The following is a 20,218-nucleotide window of genomic DNA, read 5'->3' as shown; positions in this document are numbered from 1 at the left end:
GTGGGACTAGCTCTCGCATCATGTCTCCTTTTTCTTTCCAACGCCTTTTTCTAGAATTGATACGAGCTACCTTCTTCTTTTCTTCCATAGCTAATTTTGCGATTTTAGGGAATTCTACTATATCAAATAGGACGTTGTTAGGTCTAATCCCTCCCATTAATTCAACTGGAGCAAAACATGCGGCTTTGTTTTTTAAATTATTAGTTACTTCCTCAAAGTACCCCAAATAATTAGCCCACGCTGAGTGCTTTTTATGACAGTATGTCCTACAGAGGCGGCTAAGTTCTTTCTTGATTCTTTCCCTGTGGAAAATAGGCCGAAATTTTGATGTGCTCTATGTTCTTATTTTTTACTTAAATATTCTTTAAAACACTTAGATATGAACCGTGGACCATTGTGGACCATTATCTGACAGAATAGCTTTTGGCACCCCAATATTGACAAAATAACGTTTCTCTAGTTTACTTACAATTACCTTAGAGTTACCCTTCTTAAACGGATAAAATTTCACATATTTAGTAAATCCATCTAACAGTACGAATACATGCTCCCAACCTCCCCTTGAAACTGGTAGCGGGCTGAAAAGATCTATTGCTCCTAAATCTAGTTTGTGTTGGAGTTCCACAGAGTACATCTGTACTCGTATAATTCTATTAATAGCTCGTACGTTTAGACACCAGTCACAGTATTCCAGCCTCTTCTGCGCTCTGCGCCACTTGTTGTCAAATATTACAAATTCACTTAGCTTGGCAATGCATTTATGTGATCCTTAATGCCCATATTTATTATGTACAAAATCAATTAACAAAATAACATGTTGTTCGGGGAAGGATACAAATACGCCAATTCTCGTTAGTGTTCTTTCTCCTCCTAAGAAGAATATATTTGTAAACTTGGAATTATTCTGCTAGCTTATGAAAATCGGGGTGACCTATTCTACTTTTCACCAATTTAAGATTATCATCCTGATTTTGTTCTCGTCTAAGGTTCTTACATATGCGTTTAATCGGTCCCTCTTCCTGGAGTTGAAATACTGCGATCAATATTTCATCGCAATACCTGTTCGTTACATGATCCAACCCCTGCTCTTTATTCTTTACACTTCTGGATAGCGCATCTGCCACTACGTTTTCAGCACCCTTTATATACTGCATCTCATAGCCAAATTGTTGCAAATACATAGACCACCTTCTCAGTCTACCATGTTTGAGCTGACAAGTATTTAAATAAGTTAAAGCACTATGGTTCGTAAAAATCAACACTTTATGTCCTAACAGGTATTGCTCAAACTTTTGCAAACCGAAAATAACCGCTAGAACTTACAGCTCAGAGATGCTATAATTTTTCTCCGCTTGTTGTAACGATCGACTTGCAAATGCAATTGTTTTGTGGACCTGTTCTTCTCCAATCATCCCTATGTGAAACAATTCTACCCCCAGACCGTAACCACAGGCGTCTGATCCTAAACAAATAGGTTCTGAAAAGTCAGGATGATTCAAAATCTGGCTGTTCACTAGTGCTTCCTTAAGTTTTTCCAAAGTGGTTTGACATTCCAGGGTCCACTAATAGGAAACTTTTTTTTCAACAATTTCCTTGAACAAGGATCACTAAATAATTGCCCTGCCACAAATTTGCGATAAAATCCAAACAAACCGAATATTCCTTTTAGTTCCTTACATGTGGCTGGTGCTGCATAGTCCCTAATAGCATTTATCTTACTTGGATCGGGCATAATTCCTTCCCCACTTACTATATGTCCCAGGAATTTAATTTCTTTTTGACAAATTCTGTCTTTTCTAACTTCAATTTCATCCCTCCTGTTTTAATAGCATTTAACACATTGTCTAACAACAAACAGTGCTCTTCCCAAGTCCACTCTTACGTCCACGTAAACAGTAATTCGCCTCAATAACTGAGACCTAAAACGTGAGACATTGCCTTGACAAATGCACAAACACTGATATTTAACCTAAAAGGCACAACCTTATACTGGTAACATCGTCCTTCAAACAAGAACGCTGTATACTTTCTCGATTCCTTAGCCAGAGGTAGATTCACGTATCCACACGTAACATCCATAGAAGTAAAAAAAAAAATGTAGCCCCTTTAAAATTCTGTAATAGTTCTTCAGTGTTTACTGGCCAGTCACTCTTTGGTAAAACAATCTTATTCAACTCCCTAGCGTCTAAAACCAGCCTAATTGAGTAGTCCTTTATAGGTACAACAACCAGTGGGCTATTGCATACACCAACAGCCTTTTCAATTATCCCCCAATCACGGATTTTCTGAATAAGGTCTCGAACAACTTCCTTATGCACTTCTGGAACTGCAAATGGTTTTTTGAAAAAATGTGCATCTTCTTTAACAGTTAAGTAGCATTCGTATTTCCTTTTGTATTTCAGTTAATTCTGTAAGTTCCTCTAATTTCTCCTCGATCCTAATTCTGACACTCTCTAGCTCAGAAGGATCCACTTTCTCCCTTTTACCATACTCATTATAGCCTTCGATCAATGTAGCCGCCCTAGAGTATCGTATAGGAATGTCACTTTGTTCTTCGTTTACACTCTGACTTTTTCCAATGAATAGCTTTACTGTATGGATAAATGATGATGGCGTCCTCTTGGGTAAAATATTTCGGAGGTAAAATAGTCCCCCATACGGATATCCGGGCGGGGACTACTCAGGAGGACGTCGTTATGAGGAGAAAGAAAACTGGCATTCTACGGATCGGAGCGTGAAATGTCGGATCCCTTAATCGGGCAGGTAGGTTAGAAAATTTAAAAAGGGAAATGGATAGGTTAAAGTTGGATATAGTGGGAATTAGTGAAGTTCGGTGGCAGGAGGAACAAGACTTTTGGTGATGTGAACACAGGGTTATAAATACAAAATCAAATAGGGGTAATGCAGGAGTAGGTTTAATAATGAATAAAACAATAGGAATGGGTGTAAGCTACTACAAACAGCACAGCGAACGCATTGTTGTGGCCAAGGTAGACACGAAGCCCACGCCTACTACAGTAGTACAAGTCTATATGCCAACTAGCTCTGCAGATGACGAAGAAATTGAAGAAATGTATGATGAAATAAAAGAAATTATTCAGATAGTGAAGGGAGACGAAAATTTGATAGTCATGGGTGACTGGAATTCGGTAGTAGGAAAAGGTAGAGAAGGAAACGTAGTAGGTGAATATCGACTGGGGGTAAGAAATGAAAGAGGAAGCCGCCTGGTGGAATTTTGTACAGAGCACAACTTAATCATAGCTAACACTTGGTTCAAGAATCATAAAAGAAAATTGTATACATGGAAGAAGCCTGGAGATACTGACAGGTTTCAGATAGTTTATATAATGGTAAGACAGAGATTTAGGAACCAGGTTTTAAATTGTAAGACATTTCCAGGGGCAGATGTGGACTCTGACCACAATCTATTGGTTATGAAATGTAGATTAAAACAGAAGAAACTGCAAAAAGGTGGGAATTTAAGGAGATGGAACCTGGATACACTGACTAAACCAGAGGTTGTACAGAGTTTCAGGGAGAGCATAAGGGAACAATTAACAATAATGGGGGAAAGAAATACAGTAGAAGAAGAATGGGTAGCTTTGAGGGATGAAGTAGTGAAGGCAGCAGAGGATCAAGTAGGTTAAAAGACGAGGGCTAGCAGAAATCCTTGGGTAACAGAAGAAATATTGAATTTAATAGATGAAGGAAGAAATTATAAAAATGTAGTAAATGAAGCAGGCAAAAAAGAATACAAACGTCTCAAAAATGAGATCGACAGGAAGTGCAAAATGGCTAAGCAGGTATGGCTAGAGGACAAATGTAAGGATGTAGAGGCTTATCTCACTTGGGGTAAGATAGATACTGCCTACAGGAAAATTAGAGACCTTTGGAGAAATGAGAACCACTTGTATGAATATCAAGAGCTCAGATGGAAACCCAGTTCTAAGCAAAGAAGGGAAAGCAGAAAGGTGGAAGGATTATATAGAGGGTCTATACAAGGGCCATGTACTTGAGGACAATATTATGGAAATGGAAGACGATGTAGATGAAGATGAAATGGGAGATATGATACTGCGTGAAGAGTTTGACAGAGCACTGAAAGACCTGAGTCGAAACAAGGCCCTCGGAGTAGACAACATTCCATTTGAACTACTGACGGCCTTGGGAGAGCCAGTCCTGACAAAACTCTACCATCTGGTGAGCAAAATGTATGAGACAGGCGAAACACCCTCAGACTTCAAGAAGAATATAATAATTCCAATCCCCAAGAAAGCAGGTGTTGACAGATGTGAAAATTACCGAACTATCAGTTTAATGAGTCACGGCTGCAAAATACTAACGCGAATTCTTTGCAGACGAATGGAAAGAATGGTAGGAGCCGACCTTCACGGAAGATCAGTTTGGATTCCGTAGGAATATGTGAACACGTGAGGCAATACTGACCCTACGACTTATTTTAGAAGCTAGATTAAGAAAAAACAAACCTATGTTTCTAGCATTTGTAGACTCAGAGAAAGCTTTTGACAATGTTGACTGGAATACTCTCTTTCAAATTCTGAAGGTGGCATGAGTAAAATACAGGGAGCGAAAGGCTATTTACAATTTTGACAGAAACCAGATGGCAGTCATAAGAGTCGAGGGACACGAAAGGGAAGCAGTGGTTTGGAAGGGAGTGAGACAGGGTTGTAGCATCTCCCCGACGTTGTTCAATCTGTATATTGAGCAAGCAGTAGAGGAAACAAAAGAAAAATTCGGAGTAGGTATTAAAATCCATGGAGAAGAAAAAAAACTTTGAGGTTCGCCGATTACATTGTAATTCTTCTCCATGAATTTTAATAATTACTCCGAATTTTTCTTTTGTTTCCTTTACTGCTTGCTCAATGTACAGATTGAATAACATCAGGGAGAGGCTACAACCCTGTCTCACTCCTTTCCCAACCACTGCTTCCCTTTCATGCCCTCGACTCTTATAACTGCCACCTGATTTCTGTACAAATTGTAAATAGCCTTTCGCTCCCTGTATTTTACTTATGCCACCTTCAGAATTTGAAAGAGAGTATTCCAGTTAACATTGTCAAAAGCTTTCTCTAAGTCTACAAATGCTAGAAACGTAGGTTTGTCTTTTCTTAATCTTTCTTCTAAGATAAGTCGTAAGGTTAGTATTGCCTCACGTGTTCCAACATTTCTACGGAATCCAAACTGATCTTCCCCGAGGTCCGCTTCTACCAGTTTTTCCATTCGTCTGTAAAGAATTCGCGTTAGTATTTTGCAGCTGTGACTTATTAAACTGATAGTTCGGTAATTTTCACATCTGTCAACACCTGCTTTCTTGGGGATTGGAATTATTATATTCTTCTTGACGTCTGAGGGTATTTCGCCTGTCTCATACATCTTGCTCACCAGATGGTAGAGTTTTGTCATGACTGGCTCTCCCAAGGCCATCAGTAGTTCTAATGGAATGTTGTCTACTCCCGGGGCCTTGTTTCGATTCAGGTCTTTCAGTGCTCTGTCAAACTCTTCACGCAGTATCTTATTTGCCATTTCGTCTTCATCTACATCCTCTTCCATTCCCATAATATTGTCCTCAAGTACATCGCCCTTGTATAAACCCTCTATATACTCCTTCCACCATTCTGCCTTCCCTTCCTTGCTTAGAACTGGGTTGCCATCTGAGCTCTTGATATTCATACAAGTGGTTCTCTTTTCTCCAAAGGTCTCTTTAATTTTCCTGTAGGCAGTATCAATCTTACCCCTAGTGAGACAAGCCTCTACATCCTTACATTTGTCCTCTAGCCATACCTGCTCAGCCATTTTGCACTTCCTGTCGATCTCATTTTTGAGACGTTTGTATTCCTTTTTGCCTGCGTCATTTACTGCGTTTTTATATTTTCTCCTATCATCAATTAAATTCAATATTTCTTCTGTTAACCAAGGATTTCTGTTCGTCCTCGCCTTTTTACCTACTTGATCGTCTGCTGCCTTCGCTACTTCATCTCTCAGAGCTACCCAATCTTCTTCTACTGTATTTCTTTCCCCCATTCCTGTCAATTGTTCCCTTATGCTCTCCCTGAAACTCTGTACAACCTCTGGTTCTTTCAGTTTATCCAGGTCCCATCTCCTTAGATTCCCACCTTTTTGCAGTTTCTTCAGTTTCAATCTGCTGTTCATAACCAATAGATTGTGGTCAGAATCCACATCTGCGCCTGGAAATGTCTTACAATTTAAAACCTGGTTCCTAAATCTCTGTCTTACCAGTATATAATCTATCTGATACCGTTTAGTATCTCCAGGATTCTTCCAGGTATACAACCTTCTTTTACGATTCTTGAACCAAGTGTTAGCTATGAATAAGTTATGCTCTGTGCAAAATTCTACAAGGCGGCTTCCTCTTTCATTATTTCCCCCCAATCCATATTCACCTAGTATGTTTCCTTGTCTCCCTTTTCCTACTGACGAATTCCAGTCACCCATGACTATTAAATTTTCGTCTCCCTTCACTACCTGAATAATTTCTTTTATCTCGTCATACATTTCATCTATTTCTTCATCATCTGCAGAGCTAGTTGGCATATAAACTTGTACTGCTGTAGTAGGCATGGGCTTTGTATCTATCTTGGCCACAATAATGCGTTCACTATGCTGTTTGTAGTAACTAACCCGCACTCCAATTTTTTTATTCATTATTAAACCTACTCCTGCATTACCCCTATTCGATTTTGTATTTATAACCCTGTAATCACCTGACCAAAACTCTTGTTCCTCCTGCCACCGAACTTCACTAATTCGCATTATATCTAACTTTAACCTATCCATTTCCCTTTTGAAATTCTCTAACCTACCTGCTGGATTAAGGGATCTGACATTCCACGCTCCGATCCGTAGAACGCCAGTTTTCTTTGTCCTGATAACAACGTCCTCTTGAGTAGTCAACGCCCGAAGATCCGAATGGGGGACTATTTTACCTCCGGAATATTTTACCCAAGAGGACGCCATCATCATTTAATCATACAGTAAAACAGCATGTCCTCGGGAAAAATTACGGCTGTAGTTTCCCCTTGCTTTCAGCCGTTCGCAGTACCAGCACAGCAAGGCCGTTTTGGTTAATGTTACAAGGCCAGATCAGTCAATCATCCAGACTATTGCCCCTGCAACTACTGAAAAAGCTGCTGCCCCTCTTCAGGAACCACATGTTTGTCTTGCCTCTCAACAGATACCCCTCCGTTGTGGTTGCACTTACGGTACGGCCATCTGTATCGCTGAGGCACGCAAGCCTCCCCACCAACGGCAAGGTCCATGGTTCATGGGGGGGGGGGGGGGGGGGGATATAAGATGAACATCAACAAAAGCAAAACGAAGATAATGGAATGCAGTCTAATGAAGTCGGGTGATGCTGAGGGAATTAGATTAGGAAATGAGACACTCAAGGTAGTAAAGGAGTTTTGCTATTTGGGGAGCAAAATAACTGATGATGGTCGAAGTAGAGAGGATATCAAATGTAGACTGGCAATGGGAAGGAAAGCGTTTCTGAAGAAGAGAAATTTTTTGACATCGAGTATAGATTTAAGTGTCAGGAAGTGGTTTCTGAAAGTATAAGTATGGAGTGTAGCCATGTATGGAAGTGAAACGTGGACGATAACTAGTTCGGACAAGAAGAGAATAGAAGCTTTCGAAATGTGGTGCTACAGAATAATGCTGAAGATTAGATGGCTAGATCGCATAACTAATGAGGTGGTACTGAACAGGATTTGGGAGAAGAGGAGTTTGTGCCACAACTTGACTAGAAGAAGGGATCGGTTGGTAGGACATGTTCTGGGGCATCAAGGGATCATAAATTCAGTATTGGAGGGCAGCGTGGAGGGTAAAAATCGTAGAGGGAGACCAAGAGATTAATACACTAAGCAGATTCAGAAGGATGTAGGCTGCAGTATGTACTGGTAGATGAAGAACCTTGCACATTATAGAGTAGCGTGGAGAGCTGCATCAAACCAGTCTCAGGACTGAAAACCACAACAACAACAGAATAACTACAGGTTTTCCACTTATTCTTGTAATTACATCATTGGACCCAAAATTTACCCATCGTTCATATTTATGCTAGAAGTCGTCACCCACCAACATTTCCACACTGAGTCCATTTATAATTAGAATACTCTGTTTTATGGCTACCTCACCTACAGTTATGGATAACAGGTCATCTTGTTTAACCACTTTCTTAGATTTTCCAGTAGCTACAATATTGTTTAGACCACTCACTGGCATGATAACCACTTCTTTATTATTTAGGGGAGTATTTACCAAATTGTGAGATACAGCACACACTTCCGAACCGGTATCAATTAGACAAGAAACTTCATCCTCAAACATCATTACTTCAATAATCGTTTGTCCTACATACTCTCTCCTGATTACATTCTCAGGCTCCTCTAACAAATCCTACACCACTTCTCGACTGTCGAATCCTACCTCCCTTGTGGAAATCATACTTACATTTACTGGGTCCTCCTTTGGCTTATTAGTAGTAGTGGCAGCTTCCACAAGTCTGTCCACTATTGACAACGTAAAATACCTCTCCCACTCTTACCATAATTTTTCTCTGATTCTGCAACCCCTCCATGGTATTGTCAGAAATTTCCTCACCACTTTTTTCTTCCCCTTCTTCTGATTCTCCATTCTCACTTTCTGCAATTACTTCAGTTAATTTAGTCAAAACTTCATCGACTCCTACTCCCGCATTAATTCCACAATTCATTTGTAGCCTCTCATCTTTTTCGCAGTGCTGATTCACCCCTATTTCCTGATCTGAATCTTCCCTTAAATTTACTTGTTCTTTAACATTATGGTCCTTCTAATCTTCATTTGCACTGTTTCTATCATATAATGCTACGTTATTTACTGGATATACCTTTAGTTTCTCCGTGTCACTCTCCTCTGCTCTATTAGTGGTTAAATTATTATTACCACTATGTTGTTTTGTGGGCGCATTCCTTACAAAGGGTGTCGCTACCGGGTTTAACCTGTAATGTCTTCGTCTGCGTGCGCCAGCTTCATCGCAGACTGCTAACAGTTTTCCTGCTGGGTGTTGTAATTAGGTCTAAGACGCCTGTCATTGGGCGGGCACCGCCTTCTTGTTACGTCAGCAGCCGACAGCTGATGGCAATCGTAATACTGAACCCGTTCGTTGATCCTATTTCCACTTACCTCTTCGTCCTCTAAATCTACCTCTGTATCCATTACCTCTTTGGACGCTGATTCTAATTAACTTTACCTCTATTATCATTCCGTCTGACAGGAGGCCCATATTTTCTCCTGGCATTTTCTTCTTCCTTTAAAATACCGGGTGATCAAAAAGTCAGTACAAATTTGAAAACGTAACAAACCACGGAATAATGTAGATAGAGAGATACAAATTGACACACATGCTTGGAATGACATGGGGTTTTATTAGAACCGAAAAAAAACGAAGTTCACAAAATGTCCGACAGATGGCCCTGGACAGCGAAACTGCTACCATGTCGGATGAGAGGTACGCCGATATGCTACAGAATTGCATCATCCCCAGCCAGGCTGATAAACACTTGCTGGAACGTACGATGTTTATGCAGGATGGCGCTCCACCCCATATTGCTAGACGCGTGAAAGATCTTTTACGGCCGGCCGGTGTGGCCGTGCGGTTCTAGGCGCTTCAGTCTGGAACCGCGAGACCGCTACGGTCGCAGGTTCGAATCCTGCCTCGGGCATGGATGTGTGTGATGTCCTTAGGTTAGTTAGGTTTCAGTAGTTCTAAGTTCTAGGGGACTGATGACCACAGATGTTATGTCCCATAGTGCTCAGAGTCAATTGAACCATTTGATCTCTTACGCGCGTCGTTTGGTGATGATCGTGTGCTCAGCCGCCACTTACGTCATGCTTGGCCTCCCAGGTCCCCAGACCTCAGTCCGTGGGATTATTGGCTTTGGGGTTACCTGAAGTCGCCAGTGTATCGTGATCGACCGATATCTCTAGGGATGCTGAAAGACAACATCCGACGCCAATGCCTCACCATAACTCTGGACATGCTCTGCAGTGCTGTTCACAACATTATTCCTCGACTACAGCTATTTTTCAGGAATTATGGTGGACATATTGAGCATATCCTGTAAAGAACTTCATCTTTGCTTTGTCTTACTTTGTTATGCTAATTATTGCTATTCTGTTCAAATGAAGCGCCATCTGTTGGACATTTTTTTAACTTTTGTATTTTTTCTTTTGGTTCTAATAAAACCCCACGTCATTCCAAGCATGTGTGTCAATTTGTACCTCTCTATCTACATTATTCCGTGATTTATTCAGTTTTGAAATTTATTCTGACTTTTTGGTCACCCAGTACTTTATACCCTTCCCAGATAGTGAATAAATCTGTCAAGATTATCTCTAGGAGTTGAAATTACCTTGTTTCTCCGGTACAATGGCAGCTTATTTTCTATCCCCATAATTATTTGCTCAGTTTCTGCTTTTGAACTTAGATACGATAAAGTAGTTATCCATTTTTGTAAAAACCTTATAATATTATTTTTCCTGGCGTTCGTATCTCTCCCCTGACCAAAACTTATTCAAAACATCATTCTGTCTCCTCTTGCTCCTATATTCTGCAAAAAAAGCCTGTTCAAAGTCCACCAACTTATCATAAGCTAAATTACCCAAAATTCTAGCTACTGTCATTAAATTAGATGTAATAAAACCTATTTTTTGCTCGTCATTCCATACTTTAGGTAACAAATGATCAAATTCGCTCCAGAATTATTTGAGTGCACATTCTTAATTTGATCAAATTTCGAAAATTGTTGATGAGTTATATACACTATTTCAGATGAGTCTATTACACTGTTAGACAGGATACTACCACTACTGCTGTTGACACACCATTCTACTTTTGTTAGTCAACTGTCATATTCACACAACTGTTCATTCACACTGGTACCTAACTGACTAATGTTAGTTTCTAGGTTATTAATTTTACTAGCCACTTGTGCTCCAAACTTTGTACACCTGTCTTTTCCTTCTTTAATTTTAGTTTCTAAGGCAGCATGGTTAACCTCACTGTAATTTTCTACACTCTGTATGTGTTCATGAATTTTATCCACTTCGGAATTGACATATTCTTTGAACTGTTCGCTGCCTTCAGCAACCTGCTTAATCTGGGAAGTTAGTTCACTTTCCACTGTTACAAATTCAGCATTACATTCTTGTCTGACCTACTTAATTTCTCTTTTAATATTATTATTAAACAAAGTCAGGTCATTTTTCCACGAATCGCTAAAATTCAAATTTTATCTTCCATTTTGGATTCCATTTTAACTGAAAAATTATTAAATCCCTGTACAACTTCAGAATGCAATTCATCTATTTCAGAACTTAATGATGTTTTAATATCTGACCCCATTTTATTCATATTACTATTCATCTGACCCATTTGCTTTAAAATATTTGCTAACATTTCTGTTCTTTGGTTGACAAGCTTCTAGCATTGCTCCTGGCTCTATGTCTTTAGCAGTAACAAGTATATTTTCAACATCGTCTCCCATCATGTTTTGTTCACTATCAGCCACACAATTAACATATAGCGAATCTGGCAAACTACTACTAACATTTGTTTGTGACGCATCAAAACTGAAATTATCAATCATGGAACCATTTTCTTCTTTTACGTTCCCCAAATCTATCCCCAGTCTCTCCTTTACTATCGTCTGATTGTTTTCAGTCACTTCAGACAGTTTTTCAGCACACACACAATGAAGTAAACCACTATTTAACTTTTGTCTTCAGACGTGTCCACCACGACAAGATGGAACAGTGCGTCCCCACAGCAGGCTCAGCAAACTCACGTCCAGTTTTAAGGGCCACCGCATCCACCATGGCTCCAACCTCCCCGTCAGTCTGATTTGTTTACTGTAGTAGCGCAGTGCCTACTGGTCATCAGTTGTCGGCACATCGTCTGCAACAGCATACCGTCAATTGTTCTCGGTGCATAGTACACTTCACTAATAATTTTGCACTCGAGTTCTTTGCCGCTGCATGTATCTATTGTCCCACAATATTTCCTTTATCATTCGTGTGTGAATACTTTACGAGGTCATTTAAACACTGCTGCTTTATATAAAGCTCCTACACACCTGAACTTTACAAATGTTTTTCCCGGCCGACAAAGCCACAATTGTGACGGGGCGGGGTTTGCTTTTTTTTACTCTCTCATTACGTTGTCGGCACTTTGTAGGCTGCAAATTAAAATTCACCTACCTCTGCAACGCAGATACTTACAAGATGATGTAAAAGGAGCATTGATAAAAAACACCATCTAACATCTACAATTACTGAGGCCACGCAACACTTGTTATGAAAGAAAGTTCTGTAGAAAAATTGTCATTCAGTTTTATCGGGCAGTGAGAGAATGGATTGGCTTCTGGAAAATATTGATCGAAATTTCCACACTAAAATGTTTATTCGGTCCTTGATAGCCAGAAACAAGTAATATTCAGTTCACATTTAACTATAAGTATCTAAAGCCGAACAGTTTGTTGCAGCGTATTTTGTTCGTGGGACACTTCACTGAGTTACGAATAAAATTTGGAGAACAACGTTAAGTAACTAAGTATCATTATTTTCATATAACGTAAGAGACGTAAGCAAGTCAGGGCACTAAAATTGCCTGGAGGCACGAATGTCACGTCTTTCATATTGAACTGGCGTTTGAAGTGACATTTCACGTCAGTGATGGGAGCACTTCGTGATGTATGTAATATGTTTAGAATCATAATACGGTTACAACATACTGTCTTAGAAAACTGGGTGTAAGTGTGTATGAGTGATTCGATATGAACCGGAGGCTGGTTTACGTGGCAGAAATGAAAGAGAAAATAAGAAAAAATGAGCATGATATACGTCTTTATCTCGTGATACAGCACTCTTTTTTTGAAACTTAGTACACACTGAGATGCACTGTCGACACTTATTTCCACAGTTCTTTGTCGTGGACTCCTTATAGCAGATATTTTCATAAGAAATTTCTGAATTCCATTGAAGAAGATGGTGCCCATGTCCTTATGATGCTGAAAAGGCCTAAATCTCTTTCTCGCCAGTGGAGACTCGTTTAGCAGTCTTCTGTGTAATTTGAATTATATTTGAATACGTTAAGGCACGTACACATTGAGGAGTCTACGCCGAAGACGTTCCACCTGGTGTCGATTTATGAAACGATGAGTAGCGCTGTGCAAATGGGTGAGTCTTATGAATTCTGCCATTCATCGATAAATGGCAATGGCGTCATTTTCACAGCGGTGGTTGACTGCTGCCTCATATTTCCACCAAACTGCTACGAAATATTGATAAATTATATACACAAAAATACCCCGTACACCAGTCTACCGATTACTGAATATCGTGTTACAATCTATACAGTAGTTCCGGAGATTAGCCCGAATATACGAAAAGATGCGAGATGTGCACTTCAATTTATGCACGTAAAGTATATTTGTAGCATATCATGTATCGGAGGATGGCTGAGAGGATCAAGTTCTAAGGCCGCAAAAGAAAATAAAATGAAAATAAACAAACAAACTTGATTTAAACGTGTAGCCCTTGACGGCACCCCTGTTGTAAAGCGTACTACGCACAAATTGCTTTTTGAGACTTATTGTCTCATTTTTTTGCTGCGGCTGACCCTTTGTTGCACACCATTTCACCCTACCATCCAATGAATCGTGCTCGCATCTACGTGTGTATTGGGGAAAGGCAAAACCAGAAAGCTGAAACATACGACGCCTGACGCTCTGCTGCAAAACTTTCTTTATACTGGGCGAGTCACTAACTATTGCCACCTAGAATAACTCCGAAAGTACGATAGGAACTGAAACGTTTGTGGGACACATGTTGCATGGGACAACGGGGGCCATAATATGGCGTTGGTTTTTTGTCGCTAAGTGGGGTCGCGTCAGAGATATGAATGTAAACTCTTTTTTTAAATGGAATGCTATAGTTTGGTACTTATTTTCTGATAGCGGCTATCGAGATGAATCCATGATGTGTAACAGGAAGGTCTTTGAAGGTCAACGAAGGTCACAAAGGTAGCATAAACGTCCTTTTACAGAAGGTGTTCGAAGTGATGACCATTGGTATGAATGCAATGTTGCAATCTTCTTATCATGGATTGAGTGGTATTCCTCATCACTTCGCCACTTATCGAAGCACGTGCTCTCTTAATTCTCCCTCGTATATCATGCAAATAGTAAATATTCAACGAATACGGCGTATCTATCTAACGTGCCACTGACATGTAAACACGTTTCGACGGTTTCGCAATACAACACTAATAGGAACGTTAAGACTAGTAGCGTCGAATCAAGAGAATGTACGAAAAACAAGTCGATATGCTTCTCATTTACGGAGAATACCACCGAAATCCGGTGAAAGATAGAGACTGATACGCTGAATGATGTCCTCAACGTACTCAACCCACACGTCGTACATTTATATGTGTGTATGATAAATTGAGAACGACTGGATCTTTAACGTATCGGAAATATATCCGGCAAAGGAAAGTTACTAATGAGGAAACGGAAACTGGTACTCTTGCCATTGGGGTTCGAGATCCTTGTGCTAGTTCGCGTCAAATCGCAAGGGAATCTGGCATGAGCCAGAGCAGTGTTGTTCGCGTTATGCATCGCCATAACTATCATCCTTGTCATATCAGTCTCCACCAAAAATTAACTGGTACGGATTGTATGCGTCGCACTGAATTCTGCCGATGGGCTCAACTTCAGATTCAGAGGGATGACACAATTATTAATTTGATATTATTTACTAATGAGGTTACAGTCACGAACCATGTAAATGTTAATTTGCATAATATGCATTATTGGGCAACTGTTGTCTGCGGCATGTTGCACACCAAAAACCGTGGTCGGTGAACGTATGCTGTGGGATTCTGGAGGACAGAACTATAGGTCCCTATTTAATTGAAAGAAATCTTAATGGCAGGAAGTACACCACATTCCTGCAAAAAACATTAGGTCTATTATAGGAAGAAATACCTTTAGGAACAAGGAAAAGAATGTGGTATCAACACGATGGGTTTCCGGAACATTTTTCGCTGATAGTTAGAAATGAGTTGCAGAGAGAAATTCCAAATCGTTGGATTGGGCGCGGAGGAGATGTGTCGTGGCCGTCTCGTTCACCAGACTTGATGCCTCAGGATAATTTCTTATGAGGATTCGTAAAAGACATCGTTTATAAAGGCGATCCAACTACACCTGAAGATATGCGAGAGAGAATTGTCAGAGCTTGTGCTTCGATACATGCTGATGTGATAAGGAATACCACTCAATCCATGATAAGAAGATTGCAGCACTGCATTGATACCCATGGTGATGACTTCGAACACCTTCTGTAAACGGACGTTCATGCCACCTTTGTGACCTCCGTTGACCTTCAAAGACCTTCCTGTTACGTATCATTGGACTTGTCTCGATAGTCGCTATTAGAAAATAAGTACCGAACTACAGTATCCCATTAAAAAAAAAGGAAAAAAAAGTTGACTTTCATATCTCTGAAGCGACCCCACCTAGCAACAGAAAACTAACGTCGTATTATGGCCCAAGTTGTCCCATGCATCTTTTGTCCCACAAACTTTTCAGCTCCTATCATAATGTCTGAGTTATTCTTGATGGCAGTAGCTAGCGACTCACCCTGTATAAACGAAGCAAATCTCCATACCAACAGCGAAAAGGTGAGCAACAATGTAACTTGAAATCTGAGTCACTTTTATTTTCTGGCGATTCTCCACATCACAGAACAGAATAAGAAGCTAAAAGGAAGAGTGAAAGCAAGTGTTCCAGCTGGGATTCAATCCACCAACGTTTCAGGTTGCACTCACGCCCAGTACTACCACATCATGTACAAATATATTTATACTTACAGTTATTTAGAGTCACTCCTGCTCTCTCGTGTTATGGCGGCTGCTCGCTAGCTGGCAATAGCTTCGCTATCGTTTTCATAGTGACGAGGGATTCTAACGGTCGCTACACCAAGGGGGTTGGGCGGGTGGGCAGGAGGAGGGATTGGGGACCTTATGATTACTTTTTGAAAAAGTTGTAATGTAGTCAGTTTCTATTTCAAAATTTTGGAAAAATACGCAGTGCTTCAATTGTATTGTTATGCCAGATTCCTTATATTTTTTAAATTTTCAGTTAAATTTAACCCAAAAATTTAAGTCTAAGTAGCAGATTTCACTTTCACTGTCGTCGTCGGCTGATACTCGTATACGAGTTTTCATTTCTCTCCTGAGATTTCCTTTCTCACGGGTCAGACGTGGAAGTGTCGTTGATGGCTTAGCAATCTAATCCTAGCGTGGAACAAACGGCCACAGACATTACAGCTGATGGAAGTTGGAGGACGTGGCTGAGCCTGGAGGAGTTTACGTCTCCGGCGTTTGTCATTCTCCATTCTTCGACGATCCAGTTCAATGTTTTGAAGAGCATTTGAGGTAACTGAGCGCCAGTGACTTTGATCTTCTGCTATTGTGGACCAGTTAGTCGGATCGATGTTCAAGTTTTTCAGATTTTTCTTGTACTGATCCTTATAACGTTTGAGTGGGGCACCTCGTGGCCTTTTACCTGTGCTCACTTCGCTGTACAGCATTTGGCGTGGAAGTCTGTCATTTTTCATCCGCTAGACATGTCCGACCCATCTGAGTTGATGCCCAATGATAAGAGCTTCAATTCTATACATTTTTGCTTTCTCAAGAACAGCCATGTTGGATATGAAGTCATCCCATTTCAGGTTCATGATATATCTTAGCTTCTGTTGGTTGAAGAGTTCTAGTTTCTTCAGATCACAGCAATATAACGTCCAGGTTTCGCAACCATATAGCAGGATGGAAATGACTACAGCTTTGTACACCATCAGTTTGGTGTACATTGTTAGGTCTTTATTCAGGAAGACACGCTTTGTAAGACGTCAAAATGCAACATGGGCAGCACGTAATCTATTCTCCACATTTTTTCCAGATGAGCAGTTAGAAGACAGTATGCTTCCTAGGTAGAGGAAATGGTCCACTTGTTCCAAGGGTGTGTCATAAATGGATATGCTGAAACCAGGAAAGGAGGAGCCAGGAGTTGGCTGCACCATCACCTTTGTCTTTGGAATATTGACGGAGAGACCAAATCGTTCGTACGCCCTGCAGAATGAATCAACTGACAGCTGCAACTCTGCAGGTGAATGAGCTGGAGAAGCATTGTCATCAGCATACTGCAGCTCTGTCACACGAGTGGTACTGGTGAACCTTTTTGAATGGAGTCTGGACTGGTTGAATAATCCTCCATCGAACCTGTACTTTAGTTCTATACGTGCATTGTTTACGGATGTCGCGTAAAGCATAGCTGCCAGATACAATGCAAATAATATTGGTGCAAGAACGCATCCTTGTTTAAGCCCACTTGTTATTGGTAAATCACCAGTTGTTTCATTCTGGCAGAGGACCTGTCCAGTCATATCATCGTGGAGAGTTTCAAAGAAGTCAACAAAATATTCAGGGCAACCGAAGCGATTTAAGACCACCCACATGGCATCTCTGGGAACTGTATCAAAGGCCTATTCTAGATCGTAGAAAGAAAGTAGTAAAGGCTTTTGCTGTTCTCTGCACTTCTCCTGTAGTTGTCGTGCACAGAGAATCATGTCAATTGTCCCTCTTGAAGGTCGAAACCCGCATTGAGACTCAGGTAGTATAGTCTCTGAAAGTGTCTGGAGGCGATTTAAAAGGATTCTTGTAAAAATTTTGCCACTGACAGAGAGTAGAGATATTCCCCGGTAGTTACCACAGACGCTTCTGTCGCCCTTCTTGAAGATGGTGACAATTGTGGAGTTCTTCAAGTCAGCTGGTACCTTGCGGGTTTCCCACATTAATAGAATGAGTGAGAAGAGTCTAGTTTTTAGACGCAAGCCACCACCCTCAATAAGCTCCATCGGGATGCTGTCAGGTCCAGGAGCCTTCCCAGGTTTCACACTCTTGAGTGCCTTGCAAAATTCTAGAAAAGTTGGAGGATCAGCCATCCAGGGTTGTGGACGGTGCTGTGGGACATTTTTGAGAAATTCTCCAGCGGCAGTAGAAGGGTGGTTTAACAGTGAGCTGAAGTGCTCTTTCCAACGATTTAAGGTGTCCTGACTCTCAGTAAGAATGGTGGAGCTCCAGCGTAGAAGCCACGCAGGTTCCTTGCATCAGAAAGATTTTGGAGTTCTGTGGCTTTCTGTTGCCACCATTTGTTCTTGTTTGCTCGTATTTCACTTTGACATTTCTGCTTGAGTTCTTGAAAGTGTCCTTTCTTTCCTGCGCAGGACGGATCTTCAGCAAGGGATAGGTAAGCATCCCGCTTTGCATTGATGATGGCTTGAATTTCTCCACGATTGTCATCAAACCAGTCACTTCTCTTCCGTGCACTAAAACCAACAACATTCTCAGGAGTTTCTTTGATGATGTTCTTTAATGTGATCCATTCTTGTTCGACATAATCTGTGGTTGCTGGAGGTTTGTTAAGTTGTTCAGACAGTATGTCTTGAAAGTGTGAACGAACGTTTTTGTTGTTCAGGTTACTTATGTTGAATTTTCTGCATGGTGGGTTTGAAAAGTGGGATCGTGGCTTGCAATACTTTGGTACTCTCAAACGGCTGACTAAAAGTATATGGTCAGTCCAGCACTGATCGATGTTTAGTGCTGCTTTTGTGATGAGAATATCTTTCTTGTCACGCCGTCGACTAATAACGTAGTCTATAAGATGCCAATGTTTGGAGCGTGGGTGTATTCATGTGGTCTTATAGCAGTTAGGCAAGCGGAATTGGGTATTGGAGATGAAAAGCTCGTGTTCAGCACATAGACCAAGAAGTAACAACCCATTTGTATTGCAATTTCCGACCCCTTGCTTACCCATGACGTCTCTCCAAAAATGGTTGTCCCTTCCCACTCTGGCATTGAAATCACCAAGTAAAATTAATTTATCTTTAATGTATATCTTAGAGAGAGTACTGTTCAGTTGGTGGTAGAACTGATTCTTTGTGTCTTCATCACTGTCTAAAGTAGGATCACATGCGGAGACGAAGGTGATGAAACTGTCTGAACCAATGGGTACTCTAAGAGTCATCAGTCTTTCATTAATTGAGACAGGTGTAAGTCGAAGATCTTTCACTATTTTCGTTTTTACGGCAAATCTTGCACCATGGATACGTGGTTCTCCTGCATCCTTTCCCTTCCAGAAGATGGTGTACCATGAACGTACCTCTCTAATGTGTCCCTCACCTGAGAGTCTTGTCTCACTGAAGGCAGCTATGTTTATATCTAGCCGGGCTAGTTCTTGGGTAATAAAAGCGGTTCTTCTCTCTGGCCTGTAATTTTTCACGTCCAGGAGGGTCCTGACATTCCATGTCCCTATTGTCATAATCATTTAATTCTTCTTTTGTTTACGTCCGCAGTATAAGGAGTGACCTACTGGGTGCGGATTCCCAGCCCGGTTCAAGTGTGACTTCCGATGTTTAGCCCACATTTTCTAGGGCCTTCCCCATTCAGGGTGGGCAGCGGTCATCCTAAATAGGCCTGGCCAGTCGCAGATGCAGGACCGGATTCCCGAGTAGTCACACTGGTTCTCAGGAAGGCGACCATCACACACCTGCCGCCAATGTGCAGGTCCAGACTAGTAGCTTCCAGCCTCACTCGAAGCCTCCTACCATCATCGTACTTATCCCATCGCCGTTGGTCTTTAGAGAAAATGACAGGAGAAATTGCCATTTGCTTGAATTTGTTTAAGGTGGATTACAACTTGTGAGGAAGTGACCCACACACTATGAATCTGGAACAATTCATCACGGCACATATGTATGTGACATGTGACTTCAGGTACCAGAACTGCAACGAACTGCCGTGAGCTCAATGATGACTGAGCGATGCCTTTACAGCCAGTTCGTCTGGCATGACCTGTTCCGCCTCCACGATCGTTGAGAACCTGGGATATAAGATTCATCTTCCGCTCGCTTCGCCGTTGGGTCGAAGGGTAGATAATAGATACTAGAGAGGAAAGTGAAAGACACCCTTGGGCCTCGGAAACCTAATACCGTTGGGGTCGAAGAAACCAAGAGTTGGACAAGGGAGAACGGATAGGAAAGGAAACAGGAGAAGCCTGACACAAGTAAGTGGAAGTTATGC

This window comes from Schistocerca piceifrons, chromosome X (genome assembly GCF_021461385.2).
Source record: "Schistocerca piceifrons isolate TAMUIC-IGC-003096 chromosome X, iqSchPice1.1, whole genome shotgun sequence".
In the NCBI taxonomy this organism is placed as follows: Eukaryota; Metazoa; Arthropoda; class Insecta; order Orthoptera; family Acrididae; genus Schistocerca; species Schistocerca piceifrons.
Note: the sequence above shows the minus strand (reverse complement) of the source record.